This window comes from Diprion similis, chromosome 10, assembly GCF_021155765.1.
Source record: "Diprion similis isolate iyDipSimi1 chromosome 10, iyDipSimi1.1, whole genome shotgun sequence".
In the NCBI taxonomy this organism is placed as follows: Eukaryota; Metazoa; Arthropoda; class Insecta; order Hymenoptera; family Diprionidae; genus Diprion; species Diprion similis.
This window is the reverse complement of record NC_060114.1, coordinates 3,593,119-3,617,888: the sequence shown is the minus strand read 5'-3', so window position 1 is coordinate 3,617,888 and position 24,770 is coordinate 3,593,119. Positions and strand designations below refer to the sequence as shown.

The window sequence follows — 24,770 nt, the reverse complement described above, 5'->3', positions numbered from 1 at the left end:
AACGTCAGAAACCGTAAAATATCGATTTTTTTTTCTCGTTACGGTATAATTTTATAGACAAAAAAAAAAAATAAGTTTCCGAAAGTTTCAGTTCAAAATTTGAATTTTGAAAGGTCGCTAATAATTTTTTTTCAATTTTTTGGTGCATTTCATTAGATCTTTCTGAGCGACCGTTTATTATTCATATTGAAACTTCATACATTTTTATTCTTTAATTTAGTAAGAAAGAATCGATAACAGTACACCACGACATGAATTAAAAATCAAACAAAATACTGAAAGTATAATTATTTTAATTTGATTTTTTGATGATTTTTTAGATTTTAAAAAATTTGGAGCGACCTCTTAAAAATTTTTTTTCTTGCGCTGTGCTTTAGAGTGTGCTCTTAAAACATCAGAAACTAACATTTTGTCATACGAGACTCAAAAAAAAAAAAAATGGTCGGTTTTTTGCGCCACCCTAATATATACTATATATACTACGATAGTCTTAATTTGGGGGGTCAAAAAAATTTCATTTCGACGCCCCCTGACCTATTTCAAATGATAAAAAAAAAATAAAAAATCTGGTTCAAGTTTCATAAACAATTCAAATTCAGGTTCAAATGTTGCCAAAATGAGATTTTGGTGTCCTTCGTAATCGAAAACCAGATCAGCTGCCATTTCGTCATATCACCATCAAATCTCATGGGATTGGGCTCAAAATGTGTGTTTCATCACCGCCGAGTGACATCATACCGGATAGATCGATCCATTCAGTGCAACTGTGAAAATTTGGCCAATTTCTGTGAGTGGTAACCAATCTGTAAAATTTTTTTTTTCAAAATTTAGAAAAAGTAATAAGACGCTCCAATTTTTGCCAAAAGAAGGCATTAACTGTCCAAGTTTCACTCTGATCGCTTGAGCGGTATAGGAGTTTTGCATCCCCGCGTTTTCGAGGTGTACAACGGGTCTTATAAGCACCATAAGCACGGTGTGTGTCCATTAATGGTGGCTTGAAACTTTGCACTCAGATTTTCTTTCATAATTTAAAACAGGTCTAGAGGGTGTCGAAGTGAAAATTCGTCCGACTCTCAAATAAGGCAACCCTATAACATTAACCGCGCTATAAATTTCTAAACACAATTATAATAAGTTAAGAAGTAGCGAATGAGCCAGACGATATCGATCATCTAGTTCTGTAGATCGGTCGAACCCGCCGAGACCACCTCTCGAATCCTTTATTTTCATTTGACGTTGAACTCGTTCGTTCCCCGCAGCTTTTTTTAACCTCAATCTTTCTCTCGTCATTCTTTTTCACGGCCATTCTTGCGGGCAGTTAAGGGGTGAGTAATGATTTCTTAAAACGAGCTTCATGCGGTTGCTGTCGAGCCCTGATCGATGCAGCTCTTATCCTTATTTGGGCCGAAGTTTATCGGCTGTATTTCTGCCGCTGTTTCTCTCGCAATGCTGCTGAAGTTACACCGCAAATAAAGAATCGAGGCTGAAGGTATACGGCTCCTCATGCCTGCCTTCATCGGAACACCTTTGTCTCTCATGATTAAAAACACCACAGCTGTGCAGGAGACGCGGTTGTAAGGTGAACCTGCTGCCAGGATGGACAAACCCTTTTTTAATCGCCGAGAGTATAAGATGCAATTAAACCAGCTTCAGGCCATATTATGCAGTTATATAGCCTCTTGCACGTATTTACCAATTGCTCCTGGTAAATCATGTATTGGCAATTAATGCACGTCTACTTTTGAGCTATAATATACAAACGTGCAATTTCCAGGATAATTGGAAAAAGTCACTAAGCGAGTGGAGGAACTTGGTGGCCACTAAAAACCGTCAAAACAAGTGGATTTAGGTTGAACATGAGCCAGCCTATGAACTTCTCGTCTCCAAACTTGTTTCGAGTTAAAATAATTATAATGTAAATAATGATAATAATTTCATTATCTCATCCGAATTTTGGAAATCTAATGTCAAATTCGAGATCAACGACACAAGAAAACTTTTAAGTATCAATTGTCTTCAAAATCCAAATGGTTTTAGTTTTTCTTTTTATCAACATATTGAATTGCAAATTTTGTAAATCTGACCTAAGATTCGTGCAATGAGCGACTCAAAAAACCTTGGAAGTACTCATTTTTATTCAACTCGAATCATCCATTCTCAAGATATCGTCATTTTAATTTTATTTTTTGGAATTTCGTTGTTCAAATAATCCAAACGTACTGATCCGACCAAAGCCAAAATTTGATTAGTTCTAAGCTTGAAAAATCAGCGACGATTCAGACCAAAATCAGTAAATCCGGTCACTCGTACTCGAGATATCGTCGGACAAAAATTGGATACGCGCATCAAGGTCTTTGAACGTCGAGATTTCGTTATGACTCAACTTTTCATTTTCAGGCTGATTACGATAACTTTCTGTTTTCGCTGAAATCAGAGAATCGGGAAGTTCAAAACTTTTCATTGTATTAAATTTTTATCGATCTTTTCGATTGACCGAGAAAAACCAAACATGCAAAATAATACAGGTTGAATATTTATAGTGGACTAGTGTTTTTTTTTTTCTTTTGAAAATGTATCGATCTCATCCAAAATTCTCTTCTGATGAAAATGAGCTATTATTCTATAATGAAATTCGACAAATTAGTAGAACTTGGCACTACTAAGAAACGTTCTATGAGGCATGAAGGGTCTCACATTATTAATGACTCAACTGTTTCCACCAAGATTTATGGGCTATGATTTCTTTCGGTGCCAATTAAGAAATAGTCTTTTAATAAAACTTCTCAAGGCTTAATTAATTCTAAACCGTAGTTTCTTGCCTTTTCCTCTTGACACTCTGTCGACTAACCTGAAATTGAAAACCAGATAGAGAGACAAATCCGTTTAAAAAATTTTCAATAAACTTTTTTGAACCAATTTTGATAGTGAACATGAATAAAACAACATCCGCAGAATGTGACGAAAACGAATGTAAGAAAATTCGAGCAACAATTCAAGAAAAATTTTCATTATATTTGTGAAAAAAAGTTTATAATTCTTTTGAATTCCATTGATTCAAATCTATGTTTTCTATAGGTACGAATATTCTGTGTATATTTTACTGTCAATGTATGTATTTCAGCATACCAATTGAATTCCGATGCGCTGTTCTTGCGGCACCGTCATGTTTTCGTGTGTGGTATTTTATGTCATGGTGCCGACATTCTATCATGAGGAGTGTTCCTAATTTGGGTAGGTGCGATATCTCCAAGCTATTCATCAGGCGCCCTGATGTTTCCAATTAGTGTACCCCAATCGTTCAGTGATGGATGTTTCGCCACGATATCAGCGACAGTGATCGTGTAAATTCTGCATATTCCGACGTCTGTCGCTGATTTTTTTTTTTGTATTTCTTTGTCGCATTCTGAAGTACTTGTCTCACTTTTTTATATTTTACAATGAAATGTGGAAGCCGAAAGGATTTTAGGAAGTCTAAAATTATTATGATGGTTTCTCTTGGAGTGAAGATTGAGTTATTTTCTATTCTTCTTGCGCCCTTAATATTGAACCATACTGAAATTGGAAGGTTTAAAAAAAAATCTGTACAGCGTTGATGTAGTGGTCGACAATTCTTTTTATGGTAATTCTGAAATACTTTGCCCATAACCAGTCTCAAAATTCACAACGTCAAACCGTGAGAAAAAATTATACGCATGTACGTACGTGCGTCGAAAAAAACCAGACTCTGACTCGAAGATCGACGCAGGTTCAAAAGAGGAGTGAACTGGCGCATTAAAAGTACGTTATTATAATAAAATTCCGTACAAGTAAGATCGCTATTTAAAAATGTCCGTTCTCAATACGGTGCAGAGCAGACGCAGGGCCTCCTTATAGAGGTTCATACCCCCATAGCGCGCAGCGTGTGTGCGAGTGCTGTTTATTACACGGCAATAATTTATATTTTTGCTCCCCGGGTTCGTTAAACTGGATACGCGAGCATTGAGCATCCTGCGCAAATTAGCTATTTATTGAACGACCCGTGCTGCACGAACAATTCCAAGCCGAGTGTTCTGCGCAGTATGTGGCGATGGAGCTGAGAGTCCGGCTGGTGAACAGCCTGCGCGTCCTACCTACGGAGATGGTGTACGCAAGAAAAGGTTACAAGCAGTATTGCGTGTGGAGACACTGCAGAGGCTGACGCCGGTTTCCTGATAATTCAAAAAAGCCACCACCTATACATACTGCGCCTTACCTTACGTGCGGTGTCAGTGGAACCTGCTACTCGTAAAGGTTCATGGTTATTGCCAGACTGCTAGTGAGTATTGTAACGATCTCGAAAAGTTCTTCAGAGTAGTTATTTTACTCAAAAATGAGAGACAGGTCACTGCCCGAGGCACGGTTATTATGCCAGCACTGGCAAGGAAAAAGACACGATGACGTTCACCTCATTCTACTCTACCTACTCTTCGTCGTTGTACCATCCAATGGTTTGTTTATTTACGTACTGTGGAGAGTACAATTTTTTTTTTCTGATAGTGAATGTTGTGAGCACGTTAAAGAGTTCTGTAGAATCATAGTTTCACTCTAAATGTGGGACTTTGTATTCCAAAGCATAGTTATCGTCCAGCACTATCAATGAACAAAGACATGACTGGACACACTCACATCATTCTACTCTATACTCTTGATCTTTGTACTATTCAATGGCTTGTTGACTTATTTGTGATGGGTATTATGACCACGACGAGAAGCTCTCTAGAAACATGATTTTATCCAAAATGAGGAAGTATTTATTCCAAGGCATAGTTATCAAGCTAGCTTTATCAATCAAGAAAGGTATAACTGGACAGTCGCATCATTCCACTCCTCATCTTGATACCATTTGATGGTTTGTTTATTCATTTTCTCTTGCCGGAAGTACACCGTCTTATTTTTATCTCGAGCGGCTATTCTATCTATTAATGTTGCGCATCGGGACGTTGATCCTTTGTATTGAGATTGAATTACTCCGGAGGAAAGCAAGCTTCTGAAATGTGTTGCTACTATGAAGGAATAGGTTTTGGAACGTAAAGAGTCACAAGTTCTTTATTCTCTAGTGGAAAAAATGTACCCATATACAAACTTCGTATCAAATTATTTCATTTTAATGAGATCTGCTGCAAAACGTATCTCGAGATGTTTACTTTGTCCTGGTCTCCCCTTAGAATGTGTTAGAACATTTTTAATCAAAATTATCAAAGTTTTCTGCAGGGTAGATGGATAGATACATCATTAAAGCAATTCTATCAATCGCTCAAGTAAAAAATTTGGTACGTTTCACTTTTGTGAATCAAATCCTGTTAGAAGGCACTTACGAGAAAATCAAGATTCAGGATTCTTACCACGATGATCAATCAGACCATTGTATCAATTTCCAAATTTCAAACTGTTGTTCAATTACTCACTTAGAAACAAGTTTCTAAACACCAAAGTCACTCGGCGGAGTAACGTGAATATCCAATAACTCATCGAAAGTAAAGTGAAGACGTTCCAGAAGAGCTTCCGAACTTCCAGCGAAAGAAAAAGCAGACAGACCGTTATTCTAGTCTCTTTGTGACTCCGAATGACTTCACAGGATCCAAAATAAGATGTCTGCACATAATGTCGAACGAGTTGAATTGGCTGGATCTGACTGCACAAGATTGAATACACCATTTAGTGAGCTCAAAATATTGCCTTGCTACTCCGTAATCGTTTCGAAAGCAGCATTCCCTTAACCATCGACAAATGAAAAACTTGAACAATTCTTGACAGGTCTTCTCGAGTGAACGAAGAAAAAAAATATGGCCGACGAGAAAACGAACGAAACAAACAAGGATAGGCTTACACAACGAGAAAAAAATTCGGTCCTAAACCTTGAGGTCTTGACCTCAAATTATAGTTAAGGATACATGTATCCACAGTTCTTTCGAATGGATATCGAGGTGTATATATAAGCTTGAGTATTAGACGACAGAAATTCGCACGAGCTTGGATTAATTCAATTCGTAATGCAGGCTGATGAGCATACGTTATGTGTACTCTACTGGATTAATTAAGCGTAAATGCATTCACGTGATACCGACTACTATAAAAGCGTGTGTGTATATACAGGGTGTTCTGTTTTGAACGAGTCACCAGAGTGCGTCAAAAACAAAAACGTTTTATACAAGAGTTATTCAGTTTCGAGGGTGACATCAATTGGAAAAATTGATGTGATTGTAGGCCAAGTCATTTTTATGAAATTTTCGTAGATAAAACTTGTGCCACTTAACAAGATGAACCCAGATGTTCGAAAGGTTTTTGAATTTTGTAATTTAAAAGATTTTCATAGTGTTACAGCGTTTCGTAGTTTCGTATTAGCTATATTTGAGGTTGCACCGCATTTGCAATTCCTCTTGAAGCATGGTCATAAATTGAAATTGTACACTGAAGTTCCAGATGAGGATATTTCAAAACGCTGTATCTAAATACAAACTCGTCGAAACTCGTGAATAAATTAAAAACATCTAAATTCGTCGAGTTAAAAAAGCTACAAGTTTCACTCGTGAAAAAATTTCGATTCCCGTTAAAAAAAAAAAAAAATTACCGCACGAATATATCTCAAGTGTGCGATCGATTTCCACGATAGATGCAAATTTCATCTCAAACTTTATCGTGCAGTACCACCCTCAAGACTTTCGAGACACCGTAATGACTCGTTTGAAACGGGACACCTTGTATGCATCAATCGTTTTCTGGAAATGCATAACGTGCACCTTATACCTGCCTATATAATCGGACATTAAACGTACAGTAGAAAAGAATTTTCCCGTAGTGTGCAGAATATATATATATAATTGACCCGCGCAGTAGTTTGCGCAATTAATTACGGTAATTGCCACGACTCCCGCGGCAACTGGTAGAATAAATGGCAGAACGACGGAAGGGATATACGGCCATAACACATCTGAATACAAGGCGTCGAAAGAGGCGGACTTCAAAACGTTTCCCGTCCAAGGTAGAGCCGCGTTGCAGGTAGCTGGCACATCGTGAAAGCTTGATATTCAGCACCCGTGAGCCGCGTCTACTTGTCTACCCGTTTATCTTCACATCTGCATCGTGCTGAGGTCTGCACTGTGCAGTGTGGACGATGACCCCACGTGCAGAGGTTCACCTGTATACCCAGATTTTCCACCTCAATCGAAGTGGTGGGCAGTAAAAGCCCACGTCTCACGTCAATTCAGTTGGCCAGATATGATGGGTTTGCATATGCAGGAGTGCCAACCTACGATTATTACGCAATTTCGATCCATAACTTCATGGCGGTTGGCCCCATGAATTTAGGATGTATCAATTAGACCGTTAGAATCGAAAGTTAGAAGAATAGAAAAAAGCGTCTCCAGCAATGTTCATTCCGTCGATAACCGTGAGCACAATTAAAAATGAATGAATCCGAATGAAACTGAAAAACGCATCGAAGGCATAACGATTTGGGAAAAGGTGTGAAACGTTTCAAATTATGAAACCGGTATTTTTCATCGAATTTTGACGTTTTTTTTTTTACTCAGTTTGCTCGTTGGCCTGATTTCCACAGATTTTCTGAGTGTTAGATTACAATAGAGTTACGATATAGTAATTTATTACACATATCTGCGGTTTTACCACACTTATCATAAGTCTATTTTTCTCCATTCTGTAAATATTTCCGTTTAATCCATTTTTTCACGCTGAGCATAATTGGCGCAAACAACATCACTGGAAATTTTTAAAACAATCTTTTCTCCTTTTCTGATTTCTGGTTCAGACCTTTCGATTCACCTTAGAAGAATACTCCTAATTGGTAAAAGACATCTTCTGGCATGCATGGATTGAATATTTCTTTGAAATTGACTAAATTAAAAGAACAAGCGTACTTTACGGGCAATTTTAACCTCATGGAACAAAAACGATTGCGTACCTAATTGCACAGGACTGATTCTTCGAATATCAGTTCTCCAACTTTATGGATTTATTAGGAACAAACGAAACAAGCGGCTTTAGACTGGCCATGAGTCAGCTCTCGAACTTCCCGTTGTGACACTGGAGGTTCCAAGTTCACATAGAAAGAAAGCATACTACTGTCAAATTCAAATTTCGAACTACAAATTTAAATTCGTGATTACCAATTTTCAAGTCCTCGGATACCACGTTACATGAAATTATAACTTTTTTTTTTATTTTTAACTACTATAATGGATCCACCATTACAAATTTTGGAAGTTTGATCTTGGATTCGTTAGCGGTGACCCAAACAACCTCCACCTATCGATTTCCACCATATTGAACCGCCATTTTGGAATTCGCAATCTGACTTCAGATTCGTGATCAGCCATCCAACAAACCGACAAGTACCAATTTTCATCGAAATTCAAATGTTTCTAGTTTTATTGAAAACGCCATATTTAAATTTTGCAAATCTGACCTTAGATTCGTAATTAGTGACCCAAAAAACCTCACAAACACACACACACACATGCACACAACACACAATTTGGAAATCTAGTGAAAACTCAACTTTTAATTTTCAGGGTGATTACAATAACTTCCGTTTCTCTCTGAAACCAGAGAAACGAAAAGTTGCAGATAAAAACAGATTTCAAAAGGATAATTAAGGGCAACTGGAATAGTGCTTCGATTTGTCATGGAATACCCTATACGTGCTTGAACTCGCTTGAATATACGTGCCTGGCTTATCCCCAAGAGGACGTGTTTTCCCGTACTTGAAGAGAACCCGATCCCTGACGGAGATTGAAGCGGACAGACGTACTTAGTCCGTGATCGTCAAACCGCGCGGCCGCCATCCTGCTGTCGTATTTTTTGCGTCATTAACCTTCATTGTTCGTTTTTTTTCTTCGTTTTTTCCTCTTTTCTCCTCCTTCTTTCAAGATCGATAATAGCTGAGTCCGCTTTGGCCGATATAGATTTGTCATTCCCGGTCTTGTCTCGATCTTGTCGACAATCCGTGCATTACAACGCATTTCACATTCTACAAACCGTTTCTGCACTCGCGTATATCAACAAAACGCAGCCCACACAGCCATGCATCATGGATATGATCATCGATTAAGGATGTGACTCGTTAATGAAAGTCGATAATTTTGCAATTTACTTAGAATTTGAACTCGTAAGAAAGCTTGGTTATGTTCCACATGTGCCTTGATATTGTTTAAAACAATGTCAAGAAGTGCAACTTTTTTTAAGACTCTGAGTACAATGATCATCGTGATTTTTTTTACATTCTGTTTTGTGCTTAATCGACGCGTTCTTCCTAACTTAAATTTGGTTGAATTTCGAGCCAAATTGGAAAAGCTATTTTTGAGTTGCTCGGAAAAAAGAAAAAAACTATATCCGACGATAACTCGAAAATGGATTAACCTACTTTGGTTCAATGGTTTCGGTTCATTCAACCTTAAGCTGATTACCTTTTGAAAAAAAATTCTGAATCAGCTTAAACTGAACCAAAAAATTAGAATGAAGAAAACTTTAATCATCGTCTCAAGCTCATCGAATTTCAATTAATGATACAATTTGTATGATAGGAGGGTTTCATAGACTGAAGTTTTTGATGTACTCATACATTGGATTAATTGGTTATTGAATAGTAAATTTTATCAAAAATAATTGTAACTTCGCGGTAATATGGGGATCAAACTACGAGTCATTGAACTTACGAAGTAACAACAAATAGTAAAACTCACACCGTGGCCCAAAGACGCTAGTCAGCCATCCAGTTAGTACCGAGCTCAGTAAAAAATGATTGTAAGTGCAGACAATCGTTTCAACAAACGATTAACGCATTCTTCAGCTCAACAATGCATATTACTTGAAACAAAAACGCACAGCATGAAGCTTGCATCTCTTATCGAAAGATTGGGATCGTCGATCATCGCTTGACGATATTAAAAGCGATAACAAACAGGCGGGCTATGCCTAATACGCTAATCGGCAAGATCGATTCCGCCTCATCGATATCCTCACGTGCGTGCAGTCCCTGTCAATGCAGAGGATTACGCGTGTCATTCTGCCTCAAGAATAGTTATGGAAGCCCCTCCGAAACGGAACGGCACGGAACGGAACGGAATGGAATGGAACGAGGCGAGGAACACGGACAGCTGTAGCCATGCATTGCAGAGTACAACAGATATGCGACAGTTTCATGTTATACTTTTTTTTACACTCTTTTACTGTTTCGTAGAACGTGTAATGGCCGATCCGACAACTTTTCGCCAGTTTATGACGCTCAAAACTTTGATCCGAGTGTAATACTTGAATATGTTATTGTTTACACTGCAGTATGAGCCCGATTTTCCCCGACCCAAATAAGCTCACTGGATTTTACCCAGCTGAAAAAAACACGGTAAACAAACAACTTTTTCTTCTCTTTTAATACCTATTGTTCTTTTACGAAAGGCGAAAAGAGTATATTTTTGTGTTATACGTGTTTATTGCGAGTATCGAGAAACTACAGAGTTCGTGCGAGAGAGCGTAAACTATACGGAACGTGTCATAAAAACATGAACGTGAACTCGTTCGTAGTATGTCATGAACATATACTAGACGAAAACTGTACTAGCGCAATTGCAGAGAAAATACAAATTGTTTATAGTGTGGTTGAACGTATACTATACACTAAAATATGGATAAATAGTTGATCAGATAACCAATTGAGTGTTCTCACTGATTTCATGTTCGATGAAACTCAACAAAATGAAATGATTAACTCATTACAAACATGTTATGAATCAAACCCAACTTTATCCGGATTTTGTAAGGATAAACTCCAAAAAAACACGTTTTTTACGGAGACCTGTTTTTTTGTTTTAAAAGGCTTTGGGCCACACTGGAACAATGAGGTATGAGAAACCTTTGATTTTCAGACCTTCATCACCATTCACTAGAAACACGGTAAAAGTGCCACGATTTCGAATTAAACCTTCGCTTTTGCACATTCAGTACTTCTTGTCATCCACAGTAAAATATGATCTAATGTATTTTGTGTGTAGGAAGGTTTGATTTTTTCGAATATGAAATTCAGTACTCGGTAAGTCCTCAGAGATTGCTGAGAATAAAAAATTCTTATTCACGTTTTCAGCCCTGTATATGCAGAGGATAAAAAAATAGATTTTTTTCTTTTGATATGAGACCATTATCATCATCATTATCAAATCGGTAAAAACATTTCCGGGATCTTGAATTTTCCGAATATTTTTTGAACAACAATTGTTATTATATTTTTAGTGAAAACGTACACATTTTGTAGTGTGTTCCATTATGTTTCGATTGGGATAAAAATGAGATAAAAAAATTAATCAGAATATTCAAGATCCATGAAATATTTATACTGATTTAATCGTGACCAGATTTTCATGCTTTTCCGAAAATTCCACTAAAAACTGGTTGCTTTTGTACGAAAGAAAAAAAAATTAGAGATCGGCCTCAAATGTCACAAAAGGTGCTTGATTAACATTTTACCATAAAAACACATAAGTTCATATTTTTTTCGACGGCAGGAGTGGTAGAAATTTGAAGCCAAAGGTTACGGTTAAAAATGCGATAAAATTGATAAATATATAGGTCAAATCTCGTGGACAATAAGGTTTACGATTAGGAACCTGAAACTTGGAGGATTTTTCGAGTTGGTATTCTATCATGACTAACATAAGCAGCCACATAGCTGTCCCGATTCTGATTAGGATTTCGATTGGAAGAAAGCACAGTGTACATCCATTTAAACCCAGAGAATTGTTCAGTATAAAATAGCGCATTATGTAACAAGAGAATAAAGTCATCACCCGAGGGAATAATCGACTTTTATTCGTGTGGTATATACATACAGGAATTTATTTCTGACTCAACTCTGGCCACACTATTGACTTGAAAAGAAAAGACAACAAACTCCAAACAACGTATACAAGTAGTGCATGGATGTAGATCAGCGTGAGCCAAAGTGTTGGAGCGAGTCCAGGGCTGTAAGCCCTGGTGGGGGTGTAGGGGGCGAAGACCCGCACCTAAAAAATCTTGTAGATGCAATAAAAATGATTGTCTGGCACTTATCCTACATTGACAATATCCGCAATTCACAGTTAAAATGTCGTGTTATTCGTATAAACTACGTACTCACGCCTACGACCGAAAATACCTTTACAATGAGAATGACGTGAGAAACGAATCAATTTCATGCTACAATATAGATTTCCTGGGAATATACCCAAGTGCTCATACGCCGTACCTATAGTTAGGGTTATATAGTTAAACGGTTACAAAAGCCTCACATCACAGCCTGACGTCGTAATAATTATTGCAAAATGGTAGAAATTCTGATACCAAATGTCAGCCCGTCCTCGTCACGTGGGAGCAGAATCCAAGCTGGCGTCTCGCGTGTACGTAAAGGTTGCCAGAGTGATTTATGGAATTATGAAACCATCCGCGAGCACATTCACATGTGTGCCCTAAGATCTCATTGTTTAGTGCGATCGAGTACCAATACAATATGATGCTACTACCCAGTCTTGCAATCTACCTTCAGTTTTATGCGTCTGTGCATGAGCGATATGAATATCCGCACATCGACGTGTGGATACTCTTTAAGTGCCCACATGCCAGGGCACCGATACCTGCACTCACGTTCCCACACGTTGGATGGAAATTGCTGCAGATTCGCTCACTCGGCTGTTACATTAGTGCCGGCATCAGACCGACGCTCAGATATCCATTGCGAGACGTTTGGTGAATGAAGAGAAAGAATGATGTCGCAAAAGTCTTGCATCCCATATGTAGAAAGTTTAAATACCTACAAACTTTCACCTATTATATACTCTATGGGAGGAAGTGAGGTCTTTTAGACTGCAATCCTTTTTTGGTTTGTTCGCGTTATTCGAGTACCCATTTGGACCGCAAGTATTGAAAGACCGTCATGAAACGAGAGGCAGGCTCAAGATCTGTTACCTTGACGTTGTACCTACATTTTTTTAATAAACCTTCTTTATTCCTGCGTTATTTGACGATGTGGCGAATCACAGAGTTGGAATTTGTTGTTATGAGTACACTACACATTTCTCAATGCTCATAACAAACGTCTGCACTCAAAGCAGTGCTGAAGCTATGAAGAGAAAAATCTTTGTGGGAATGGTTATAAGTACTTGTTCAGTTTATTCATGGATTGAGTATTCACCGTGCCAGGATTTGAAAAAAAAATTGTTGACAGTTACACAGCGCGACAGCGTAAACTAACCGAAGTGAGTTCCTTCTGCAAATCGTTACATTCCTAAACTCGTGAATATATTGAATTTATGTTGATTTCTTGCGTTACCACAGTCCATAAATATGTTCCTCCATGTATGAGGTATAAAGTACAGCATCAGGCGCGTTAATGCGCAATGGGGTTAATAAATTTCAACTCCCCGTGCGGTGATTTACAACGAACGCTGCATTAGCGAGTCAAAGCAATGGATCTACGATCCGCCGACCGCTGCGAATACCGTCAATTCAAAGGTTATTACTCATTTTTGTCAACTTTTCATTTCGCCTTTTTCTCTTCATGGATTCCCATCGCACAGCTTGAAAATCTGCTCGAGTTCATATATTATTTAATCGCTGATGAAACTTGAGCCGCTTCTTGCGTTATAATCCAAGTTACACACGAGTGCAAGATACATCGACTATCTTGAATTCTCAACACACGTACACACGAGTACTCGAGCACATAGCCGATCAATGCGTTCAGGATGAAGAACGAGGCGCATGCGATCTCAGCTGATCTTAGTTGCGCAGAAATGCGGAGGGGCAACTCTTTGCGGCAATTGAATCGATATGTATGGACGAGGAGGGATTCCCAGGATAGAATTGAATCCCCGGAGGACCGCCGTCAGTCACCCCTTGACAAATAGCCGGCTCGCGGTTTCCCATGAAGCCGCGTCCCGCGGCGCCGCCATTTCTCCCGGGTCCCTGTATATCTATACCAACGCATAAAATGCGCGCCTACTGCGCACCAATTTCCTATGCGCATAATTGCACAAGTCGCCGGGAGATCTCCCACAATGCGTATAGGTATGCGTACTACAAGACGACTTGTAGCGACCGCCTACCGGCACACATCCGCTGATACGTCCGTCACGCTATTCGTCGTCCTTTTACCGCTGCTTCTGTACACTGACTCGCATTAATGTCGTCCGAAAACTCGGTCCCCACCATTGGCCAGGTGCTCCGCCTAGTCCCCCGCCCCCCTCAAGCATCTTTCCGTTCCTTAGAAACCATCCGACACCTTGATATATACTTCATTACCGGCGGCCATTATGGCACATACCTAACGATTCGACAAGATACATTGAAGATACCTTAATAATGGATTCCGAAAGCCTTTGTTGAACTGAAAATTATAAGGGATTAGGTGAATTTCTGATGATTCTGTCGAATTCAATCCAGAATTAGTATCAGATGGTTCATCACCACCGAATCCTGGAAGGAGTAATTCAGAGTCAAACAAGAATAAGATTGATTCCATTTGTTTTCAAACAAAGCGAATAACATCACCAGTTTTTGATACTTTCTGTCTCTACTGTATGTTTCAACGTTTTAGATGGCGATACTGTCCAGTTTTCAAGGAGTTTTTACTCATTTTATCTCAACTAGGACAAAGTATAACCGAGCGTTCAGAAATTGCGGGTCCAATGTTTTGCATCGAAAAATGGACTGAAATTTAAAAGTAAATACATTTTGATGAAACTATTACTTACTCACAATAGCTTTTTTTAATAAATTAATTCATAATTTGACTTCGAAATAGTCTCGATGTAAATCATCGGTAGGCTCAGAATAAGAAATGTTCGGGTTGAGTGAGCCCAGCATTTGATAACGTAAGAAATATCTCTTCAACCGGAAAGCATGCAGGTCGGTGTACATGCACATGAGTATACAAACATTCTACACACGTGTTCTCACGTGTTGTACTACCTGTACCAGTAGAAGAAAAGCATCCGGAATGAGACTGTTTTTGTTTTATTAACAGTTTTATTGACGGTAACAGTTTTCTTAACAGTGCTATCAAACTGGAAGCCTGAAAGCAGTCGATACCACTGTACGATTAATACTTTAAATAAATTTGTGATTATTCCTAGCGGTAGGGAAAGCGAACGAAAAACTAACGATAAGAATTTTGGCAGCACATTAAACAGATGGAGAGAATCGGAAACTAAACCCACCAATCGCAAGTACCCACGAGATATCATATCAAGATCTTGGCAAATGATCATGCAGCATTTACTTGTTGAACAACAAGATCACCCAGCAGTGCAAAAAATTTTCTGACAGCCGCTCACGTCATGTAGGGTAACAAGTAGCTCCTTACGAGTCATGAAACTGTTGGAATCGGTGCACAGGAGCCGCTTGCATTGCTACATGACATTACTTTATTATCATAGATATAGTGGTGACTATCGAATACGGAGATAACAACGGTCAATTACTGCAAACGGAAAGGAGTTATGGTGCTCATGTAGAGGGACTGGATAATGATAACTCTCAGTAATGCCAACTTCCGTTGTATGTTGTATCTTGAGTTACAACATCTTCGGTCTCCATAAGGGAGTTGATGTATTGAATTCGAATCTCCCTAGTGACTGTACTGGTTGATCCTAGAAGTGCAATTTGAACATTCACTCGGATCAGTGAGACCAGCCAGAGTATCCTTCTTCAGTTCAATCACCGACAGAATGACTTTTCGAAATGCAGTGACCTGTACTGCAGAAGTTGGTTATCCATTTCTACAGCCCGTTTGGCATAGCGTTTAAGGAGAAGGTTTCTGGGACGGCAGGACTAGTCCAGTGAACCATGGAGAGAACCTTGTTAAGGTGCTTCTAAAGACCCGTTGTACACCTCGAAAACGAAGGGTTGCAAAACTCCTATACCGCTCAAGCGATCCGAGTGAAACTTGAGCAATTAATGCCTTATTTTGGCAAACAGTGGAGCGTCTTTTTACTTATTCAAAAATTTTGAAAAAAATTTTACAGATTGGTTACCACCCACAGAAATTGACCAAATTTTCGCAGTTGCACTGAATGGATCGAAATATCCCGTATGATGCCACTCGGCGGTGTGGAAACACACATTTTGAGCCCAGTCCCATGAGATTTGATAGTGATGTGACGAAATGGCAACTGATCTGGTTTTCGATTACGAAGAACACCGAAATCTCATTTTGGTGACATTTGTCGGTAATTTCTTACCGACATTACACGCATACATTACCGGCATGCGCGTAATGTCGGTAACAAATGTCGCCAAAATGAGATTTTGGTGTTGTTCGTAATCGAAAACCAGATCAGCTGCCATTTCGTCATTTCACCATCAAATCTCATGAGACTGGGCTCAAAATGTGTGTTTTATCACCGCCGAGTGGCATCATACCGGGTAATGCGATCCATTCAGTGCAACTGTGAAAATTTGGCCAATTTCTGTGGGTGGTAACCAAACTGTAAAATTTTTTTCCAAATTTTAATAAAGTAAACAGACGCTCCACTTTTTGCCAAAATAAGGCATTAACTGCCCAAGTTTCACTCTAATCGCTTGATCGGTATAGGAGTTTTGCATCCCCGCGTTTTCGAGGTGTACAACGGGTCTTTATAAGCACCTTAAAACCTCCGACCACAGTCACATCGTGTACATACCGACCGCCTACTTGAGGTTCACTGTAAATCACTGGTCTAAATCTAAATTGCGTACAGTTCTAGTAATCGATCACCAGTGTCCGCAGGTCCAGCCGCAGTACGACGCCTACTCGTGTTTTCTCATGCAGGCGAAGGTGTCCATGTGCCAACGTATTAAGTGGCTGAAAACTCTGAGTTATACTTCAAGCCCATTAGCTGTTAGAGAGAAACTGTATGAAAAGGAAAGAGATCACCGATAAGTGAATAAAAGAAATCAGTAAGTATCGGTGCCCTGAAATCTTTATTCAATGGCCCAAATACCCCGCGTTCCGATCGAACGGCATTCCGTTCCGTCACCCACAGCCCTTGCAATATCAGTGGGACGAGATTTTTTCGCAGTATATGAAAATCGAACAGGTATTATTAGTCCACACTTGATAACGTATCTGATATCTAATATCTGTTGTAATTCATGCTCCAGCTACGCTAGAACGAATTCCGCACATATATCTTCAACTGGAGCAAGTCCAACTTGTCTTGAGCACGCGTCGAACGCCTCTCACACGTGAGATTATTGTTCTTGATATTGCTGATATACATCCTGCCTGCAATATATGTACACATTGGTTTAACCTATGTTCATTTATTGCGTCGATTAGCATAACTAAATACACTTGAATCTCTTTAGAGTTTAATTTTATGTATTGTTTTAAATGTTCCCAATTTCGCATTCCTCAAAATAAAAAGATAGTCGACAAATATTTTGCTTCATTTTTCTCACTAAAGATATATAGAAGGCAATGAAAAATTAGAAGGTACCGTAAGCGTTGCGATAATGTCATCTACCCACTGCAGGAAATTGCACCAATGTGATTACGATACAATTAAGTAACATTTCATACGATTACGTATATTACGCTGTACTCAGTTCAGTTCAGTACCTGAACGTTGTTCGTTATCTAGCACGAGCCATGGTTTCAACACAGTAAGCTTCTCACAAATGCATTCGTAATTGTGCAAAGCAGTTTCACTTACTTAACCGTATCAAGGCGTTACTCCATCAGCATTTTCCAGTTGCAATACTGCGTACGATTGCTGATAAACATTTATTTTATTCTATGTTCAATCGAGCCGCTAGAATAATTCACTGTTTGATAAATACTTAAAGCATTTTCAAAATAATGGATTGTAACGGACCTTACAAAAACAAGAATTCCGAGTCTTTAATTAAGTGTCTATAATATGATTGACCCTACCAGAGTTCATATAAGCCTACTTTGAAGGAAACTGGACCTAAAAATCCTACATTCACTCTCTAACTCCAAAAAATTTAAGAACAAACCCTGCATTGAACCCCCAACTCCTAAAAATTGAAGTACCGAACCCTACTTCGACGCTCTCAGTGGACGATTAAACCTATTTTGATGCTATTCAATTTACAGCTCCTCCATTGGACCTTTAACTCCTTCTCTATAGATGTATTATTACAGCGACATTCAAGTGTTCACAATGATTAGTCCCAGGCTATTAGGTTACGTCAACATAATTTTGATAAGTTTCAATAACATTTGAAAATTAAGTATTGCCTTTCAACAGTATTTAATCAACGTTCTTACGAATACAACAACGGGTTGTACAACAGTAGGGTCTGATATTGCGTTGAAACAAAAACTACTTTACTATCTTCAAACTCTACGTAAGAAGTCCTACGTGAGGTTCAAAGCAGGCGCTAAATTCCATCACTTATTTGTGCTATTATTTGCTAGCAATGTGACAGAGTTGTGAATTCTTTAGGAACAGAAACATCAAAGCACTAGAAAATATAAAGATTTAACGAAGCGTCTTGAGACTATAACGATACAAGCATACACTCCCTAATTACACTGTACCAATAACCTGTTTTCGGTTCACAGCATCCAGACAGTTTTCATTAAGTGCTCAACTACGCCCAGACAACATTGAGAGGTTATATGAATAGCCAAATCGAAACTTTCAACATGGCAATAGCTTTACACCCGTAAAAAGCACCTAAAAGCATCACTAGAAACACTTGAATCGTATGATACAGATGGCATTCAACGTTAAGATAAAACAAATTTCTACTACATTTTTTGTCAATTTCATTCGCGGTACAGATTTCTTCATTTTACCAGCTTATGTTGTCGCAAAAGCATGAACATCGTTGTGAACCTTTAGTGAAATAAGCGATACATTTAATTTAACGTTTGTACCATCTACTAACCCAGTTTTGTTGATTTGACCATGCAATCTAGTGAGATGTAAAATTCACAAGTTGCGGCTGTTGAGAAGAATTTTGAACACCTGTTAATTTTAAACATCGCTGTAGGTCCACTTGACAAACGTAGTTGTTACAATGGGTTCGGTCACAGGATTTATTCAATGTATACTTTGATTGCACGCGAGAAGATTAATGGATTCAGAAAATCCCGATTAGGCTCTTTAGGTACTTGCCAAAAGTGATAAAGCGCATCTCCAAGGACCTACTGGATTCAATCCCTAAGGTTCCTCTACTGTTACAGATGTTTCATCAACACCTAACCCTAATAAGACCATAACTTGACAAACGTGATTTACAAATTTGAAATAGTTGAACAAACAAGGAACTCCACTAAGCCTATGTATCTTGTTGGAGACTTCGATAAAATTCACAAGGATTGTCCTAACCGGCATAATAGTTTTTGCCCTACAGCAGACCTGAACAACGACTTGAAGCAGTCCACAGCGGTTTCGCCCTCCGTGCTACCAACCGGTACCAAGATTGGCTGAGCAGAATAATGAACAGCCAGCTGCTGTGCTGCGAGTTTCATTGGGGAACGCCCTGTACGCTTCATTGACGGTTGACATAGTGGTGAAATTGAATTGGCGGTATGCGGATTAGCATGGATCACGCGTGAATGGTCAGGCACATATCGGCCAGTAGATGAATCGGCCAGATTACCTTGCAAGGCTGTGTAGTTGTGGAAGCTTGGCTGCTTACTCGACCCGCTGAATTAGGTCCGGACGCACTGTAAGCGGTTTGGTTTATACCTGCAAAGCTGTCTTAGGTATTTCTATAAGTGTTCAACGCCTCGTCGGATTGCACCGTATGTATTGCATCACCCTTAGCACTTTCTACCGCTGGTAAATCGTAACAAGTTCTATTCCGTAACCGCCAATCATCGCTGAGTGACAAAGCGTATCCATTTAACACTGGATCATAACCTGAAAGTATCAACTTGCGATGGAGTAAAGGATTCCAGAATCCAATATCATAGCCAATGTATGAGTGTAACATTGGGTGCCGAAGATCTTCTGCAGGATTTATTATAGTTTTTGAATTTACACTTTCATCCCAAATGATAACTCAATTAATTACGTATCACAATCTGCAGTTGAAGAGGGATGGGTGTCGTCGGTTGAATTGGAGGTTAGAAAAGGAGGGAAATCCGTTTCAAAAGTTTCCAGCATCGCTGTTTGTGCCAATTATAGGAGACACGAATGAAACGTCATCCGTACTATAAGCAATACAAATTCGAATCACACTAGCTTAAGATGTAACAATTTTGATAAAAGGTTCTTTAATTGGAACGTTAAAAATGTTTCATTCTTGTTTATCATCATCGTCACGACTAAAATTGCTGGAAGATTTTCCCTATTTCGAACTTTTGAATCGAATTTGAAACAATTGGTTGCATTGTTTTTGTTTGGTATGCCTCAACTACAATAAGATATCAAAACATATTTATCCTTCTGAATTGATGAAGGTTCATCGTGTCATACCAGAGTGGCAAAAAAACCGACATAGAGACGCAGGTTTCGATAAAAAATGAAAAATAGTACATTGAAGAACATTTTTGGAAGTGTATTGAAGTGAATTTAGAACATATATTTATGTTTCATTGTTTACGTCAGACATTTGATACGGGTACAATAAATTCTAGATTTTACATGAAGTGTAAAAGTTATTACACCAGCAATATTATAACTCAGTAATTGCGTTTCACCTTAAATGTAATAAAATCACACCGAGAGTTACTGTAAGTGTCCATATATTTGTAATTTCCTTAGTAAAGGTGATTTCTACAGAACTATTACAGTTCTTCCCCACATCTGCACAAAATATCGATATACCCTTAAAATAACTATTATTTTCCATTCTTAGTTTAGAAAATGGCGACCTTATTGTGCAAAAAACTCACCCGGCCAGGGTACATATTTAAATAACCGTAATATCCTCGTTGACAATTATGATGAACAATATTTAAACAAAGAAAGAAAGAAAAAATGGTAAAAGAAATTGTTGGAAATCTACAATTGAAAATGAATATATATTATAAATAAAGATAAAACTTATAAAAATTTTCATCATTAGATTATTTCAGCGACAAAATTCGAATGAACAATATTGTGCAAGTAAAAGTGAAACAATACTTTCAATAAAAGAATCCAATTGAACAGCAATCACAGTTATAGATCCCCAAGGTTTAAGTGTTGGCATCATCGGCGATGCAGCATCGATTCCAACGCGATCAATCTTCAACTTACGCCTGCATCATGAGCTCGTGAAATAAGGAGCCGTTGATGGCACGTTCCTTTGATTTACGAGGTTCAAATCACTCCGATTTACCGAGATTGCTAGCCGGCTCGTCGAATCACCTTTGATTGAACTCGTATCTCCGGATTTACGAGCTTCACGTACGTCACGTAGGCATATAATAAAAAGCCTGCAGATAAGCGCGTTCGCCGTGATTTTGAACCGGCGATTTATTTGTTTACAGGAAAGTCTGATGTACAAACGACAACCTTGATCCTGCTAAATCTTAGGGGTAGATTTCGATGAACTTTTGCCAAATATTGAAGATTGATAACTTGGAAAAGTTCTATTGAAAAATCTTTGCAAAAATTTTTAACCCATGTTAGTAAGTGTGTCGAAAACCAATTCAGTTTTCTACTATCAAAGCCTAATCTGGAAAAGAAATTTCGAAGAAATTTAAGGAAAATATTTATAAGTTTAAATTGATTTTTAATCTCGAACTTGGAAGAAATTCTAATTTCAGAGTTCTACACAAATGGTAAAAATTTCAAAAATATTTGTTTAAAGACATGGAAATTTTGAACTTCTTAAATATGATGGACACTTTCATTCTCTTTATTTTCTTCTTATGCCCACATATTAAACATTTCGTAAGTTATTCAAAACTTGTGCTACGGTTTTGTGTTATTATTGTGGAAGCAAAAGGTTCTGAAACATGCAAATGAACTAATTTTATAAAAAAAAGTATTTTGTGAGTATTAAAGGAAACATGTTCAAATAATCGATATTCCGAAAAAAATATCGCTGTTCCTGCGAATGAATACTTCTTACCATTAGAGTGTGGGATTCATTTAAAAAAAGTAATTCTGCAAATATTGATGTGCCCAATTTGAAGTTTAATTTTTAGTGACAACTTTTTTGATACTCCAATAGTTACAATTATCGCCGACGTTTTGAAGAAACTTGATTGCATAAAAAATTAACAGCTCAATGCGAACAGTTGTTCGAACGGCAAGTAATAAATTTTCTTCTGATGAATATTCACTGGTGCAAATGATATCTTCGATCCCACATAATAGAGAAGAGTAATCCTTTTATCATGGATAAGAAATAATGTCCCATGTCGAAAAGTAATTCCGGAAAAATCTTCGCTATTTTCAAAATTAAAACTCTTGAACGAAGAAGAATGTCGCAAAATCCATGCGTGAAGTTGTTCGAAATAGTCAACAAGATGTATGAAAAAATCGGCCAATATTGATATCAAGTATTGAAAGAGGAGATGCGTTTTTAAGTGAAAAGAAAACAATTAAAAGGTCGTTTTTCATACTATCAAGCTCCTCTATTTTATATTTTAAGACTTCTACTGTCATGAGACATAGATCTAGAAGTATCGGAAGTAACAGAAGTGAGACAGGAAAGTAAAAATAGCTATTTATGTGGCATGCCCGTAAACCGCCTGTTTTTTTGGCAAGGATAAAGATTTCAGGACGAGCTGAAGGCGAGCCGGAAACGAGCCGGAAGCGAGTACTGAAATTATCCGATCCAAAAAACGGTTTACGGGCATATTGTATGTGGTGACATACAATATTTTTTACGGTATGGGCATTGAAAAGCAAAACGAAGAGTGAGGTTATGTCGCGATCTGTTCGACGAAGCTACTTTATTCGGCAGTTTGGGATGCGCACTTCGAACTGCGCATCAGAACTGCGGAATAAAGACTTTATTCTGCAACTTTGTTCGCTACCGTATAAAGCGTCACTTTACGGAACGAAAACTGCCACAAAAAGTGGACTTTTCAATGCCCATGCCGTAAAAAAAATATTATGTAGTGTAAGAGGGTTTATATATTCACATAAATTTCATTCTTCTTCGTTAAAAAATATCGAATATTTTATCGGAATCATTTTTTGACATAAGACATCATTTCTTATCCAAAACCATGTGAAAAAAAAAAAAAATCGTCAGCAACTTTATAGCATATATGTACGTATCGTAGTCTTATAATTTGACAGAACAAACTTCTCAGAGGGCGCCACAGTGGAAATTCTGAAATTACTTTTCTCCCGAAACACCCTAGTCTACAGACATATGTACAATACATACAGGCCTAATCCATATACAACCGAGAAAATGATCGAGGCGCGACAAGTGATCCCGGTTCACGACACGCTTCCAGTCCTTAGCGCGATCGCCGAGCTTTCACCGCGTGCATAAAGACACGTTTCCTTGGCCACTGTCAGTCAGTTTGTTAGCCGCATACTGTTGGCCGAGAGATTATGCAGGCAGGCAGCCCGGCAGGCAGGCAGGCAGTCACTCGCTTAGAATGCATACCGCGGCGTTGGAAGTGATGCGTTTTTACGGCGCCCTGCCAGCTTCAGTTGCGAACTGTCCCGCGCTGCGGCGGCCAGGCAACATAAGTGGATAGGCAGGCAAGCCTCGACACGCTGCGGATAGTATTTGCACTCCTGCATGCTCGTGCAGTGCGGATAACTCCGCGCGTCTACTGCGAGCCTGCGGTTGTCGCGTTCCGTCGCCTTATTCGGAATATATATGAGAATTCCGCGAATTCTGCAGAACCAGAGATCCCGCTTCGTCATTTTTGCCGGGTGAAAGAGCGGCCGAGCATCCCCAGGCATCCGTTTGGACACGAAATCGTGGTGTGAGTATACATGGCGTGCCTAGAACTCCAACGACACGCCCCTTTCTTCGAGGTCAAAGCCTTTAAGTGAGACGTGTACCAACTGTCTAAAGAAATCCCTATATTGTCGGAGAATTATTTTCCTGGCGAACGCTACCCTGCACGGTTATGCCGTCATGTTTAGTTGTCGTGTGAGTTGTTTAAAGTCCCGCTCAATTTTTTCCCCACGCAGATTTAACGTCACGACAATCAATCGTCACCGATCTAGGGGATTTTGGTGCCGTTGGTACACATCTTACTTAAGTCCAGCCCAGCGTGGGATAGACACTGTTTTGGGGAAAGAAGCTGCACTCCTAGGCACACTATGTGTGCTCACACCACGCACGAAATATCAAAGGCTGCCATCTGGTGGCGGGAAAATGTACTACACTGATCGAGTCGGGTGCGATTATGGGTGCATTCTGAAATTAGCTGGCTGCGCTAAAAATTCCCTAGGATAGAGCCAGAACTGGTAGACAGCATTGGAAGATGATGTCGGAACGCACTCTATAAAAGTCATTTTTCGTAAAGCTGTAGTTAGTAACGTTACCGTAACGAAACATCAGAGAAAAATTCATCATTTTTTAATTTTAGAATGATTTTCAATAAGTTGGCTTTTCAAAATATTATCGTCTTTTGTTTATTGTGGCTTACTAAATTTCAGAAAATCCTGAAAGTGTGAAGTAACGATCTTTCCTAAACACGCATTACTATAACGTTACAACCTTACTATCGCGATTTCGTAGAATCCGTGCCATTTCTTCATTTCTGCATGAAATGAAAATGTATTGGAGTGTTTTTGTTTAAAATGGCGTTTAAGATACGTGGACTTCAATCATCGGAGACATATAGGACAACGTCGAAATCGACTAGGGCACCGCCTTAAGAGGATCCGCTATAG

The 24,770-nt window shown here is 38.7% G+C and overlaps 1 protein-coding gene and 1 long non-coding RNA gene across 3 annotated transcripts in view; both read right to left on the bottom strand.

Annotated features, from left to right (window-relative positions):
- Nucleotides 1-24,770, bottom strand: part of LOC124411293 (UPF0489 protein C5orf22 homolog) — a 764,359-nt gene that overhangs the window by 727,803 nt on the left and 11,786 nt on the right. The window lies entirely within an intron of this gene.
- Nucleotides 12,322-24,681, bottom strand: LOC124411301. Its single transcript, XR_006929663.1, has 3 exons — nt 24,595-24,681; nt 22,878-22,883; nt 12,322-12,335 (listed from the first exon to the last, which is right to left on the bottom strand). It is a non-coding gene; the product is annotated as an uncharacterized LOC124411301 (long non-coding RNA).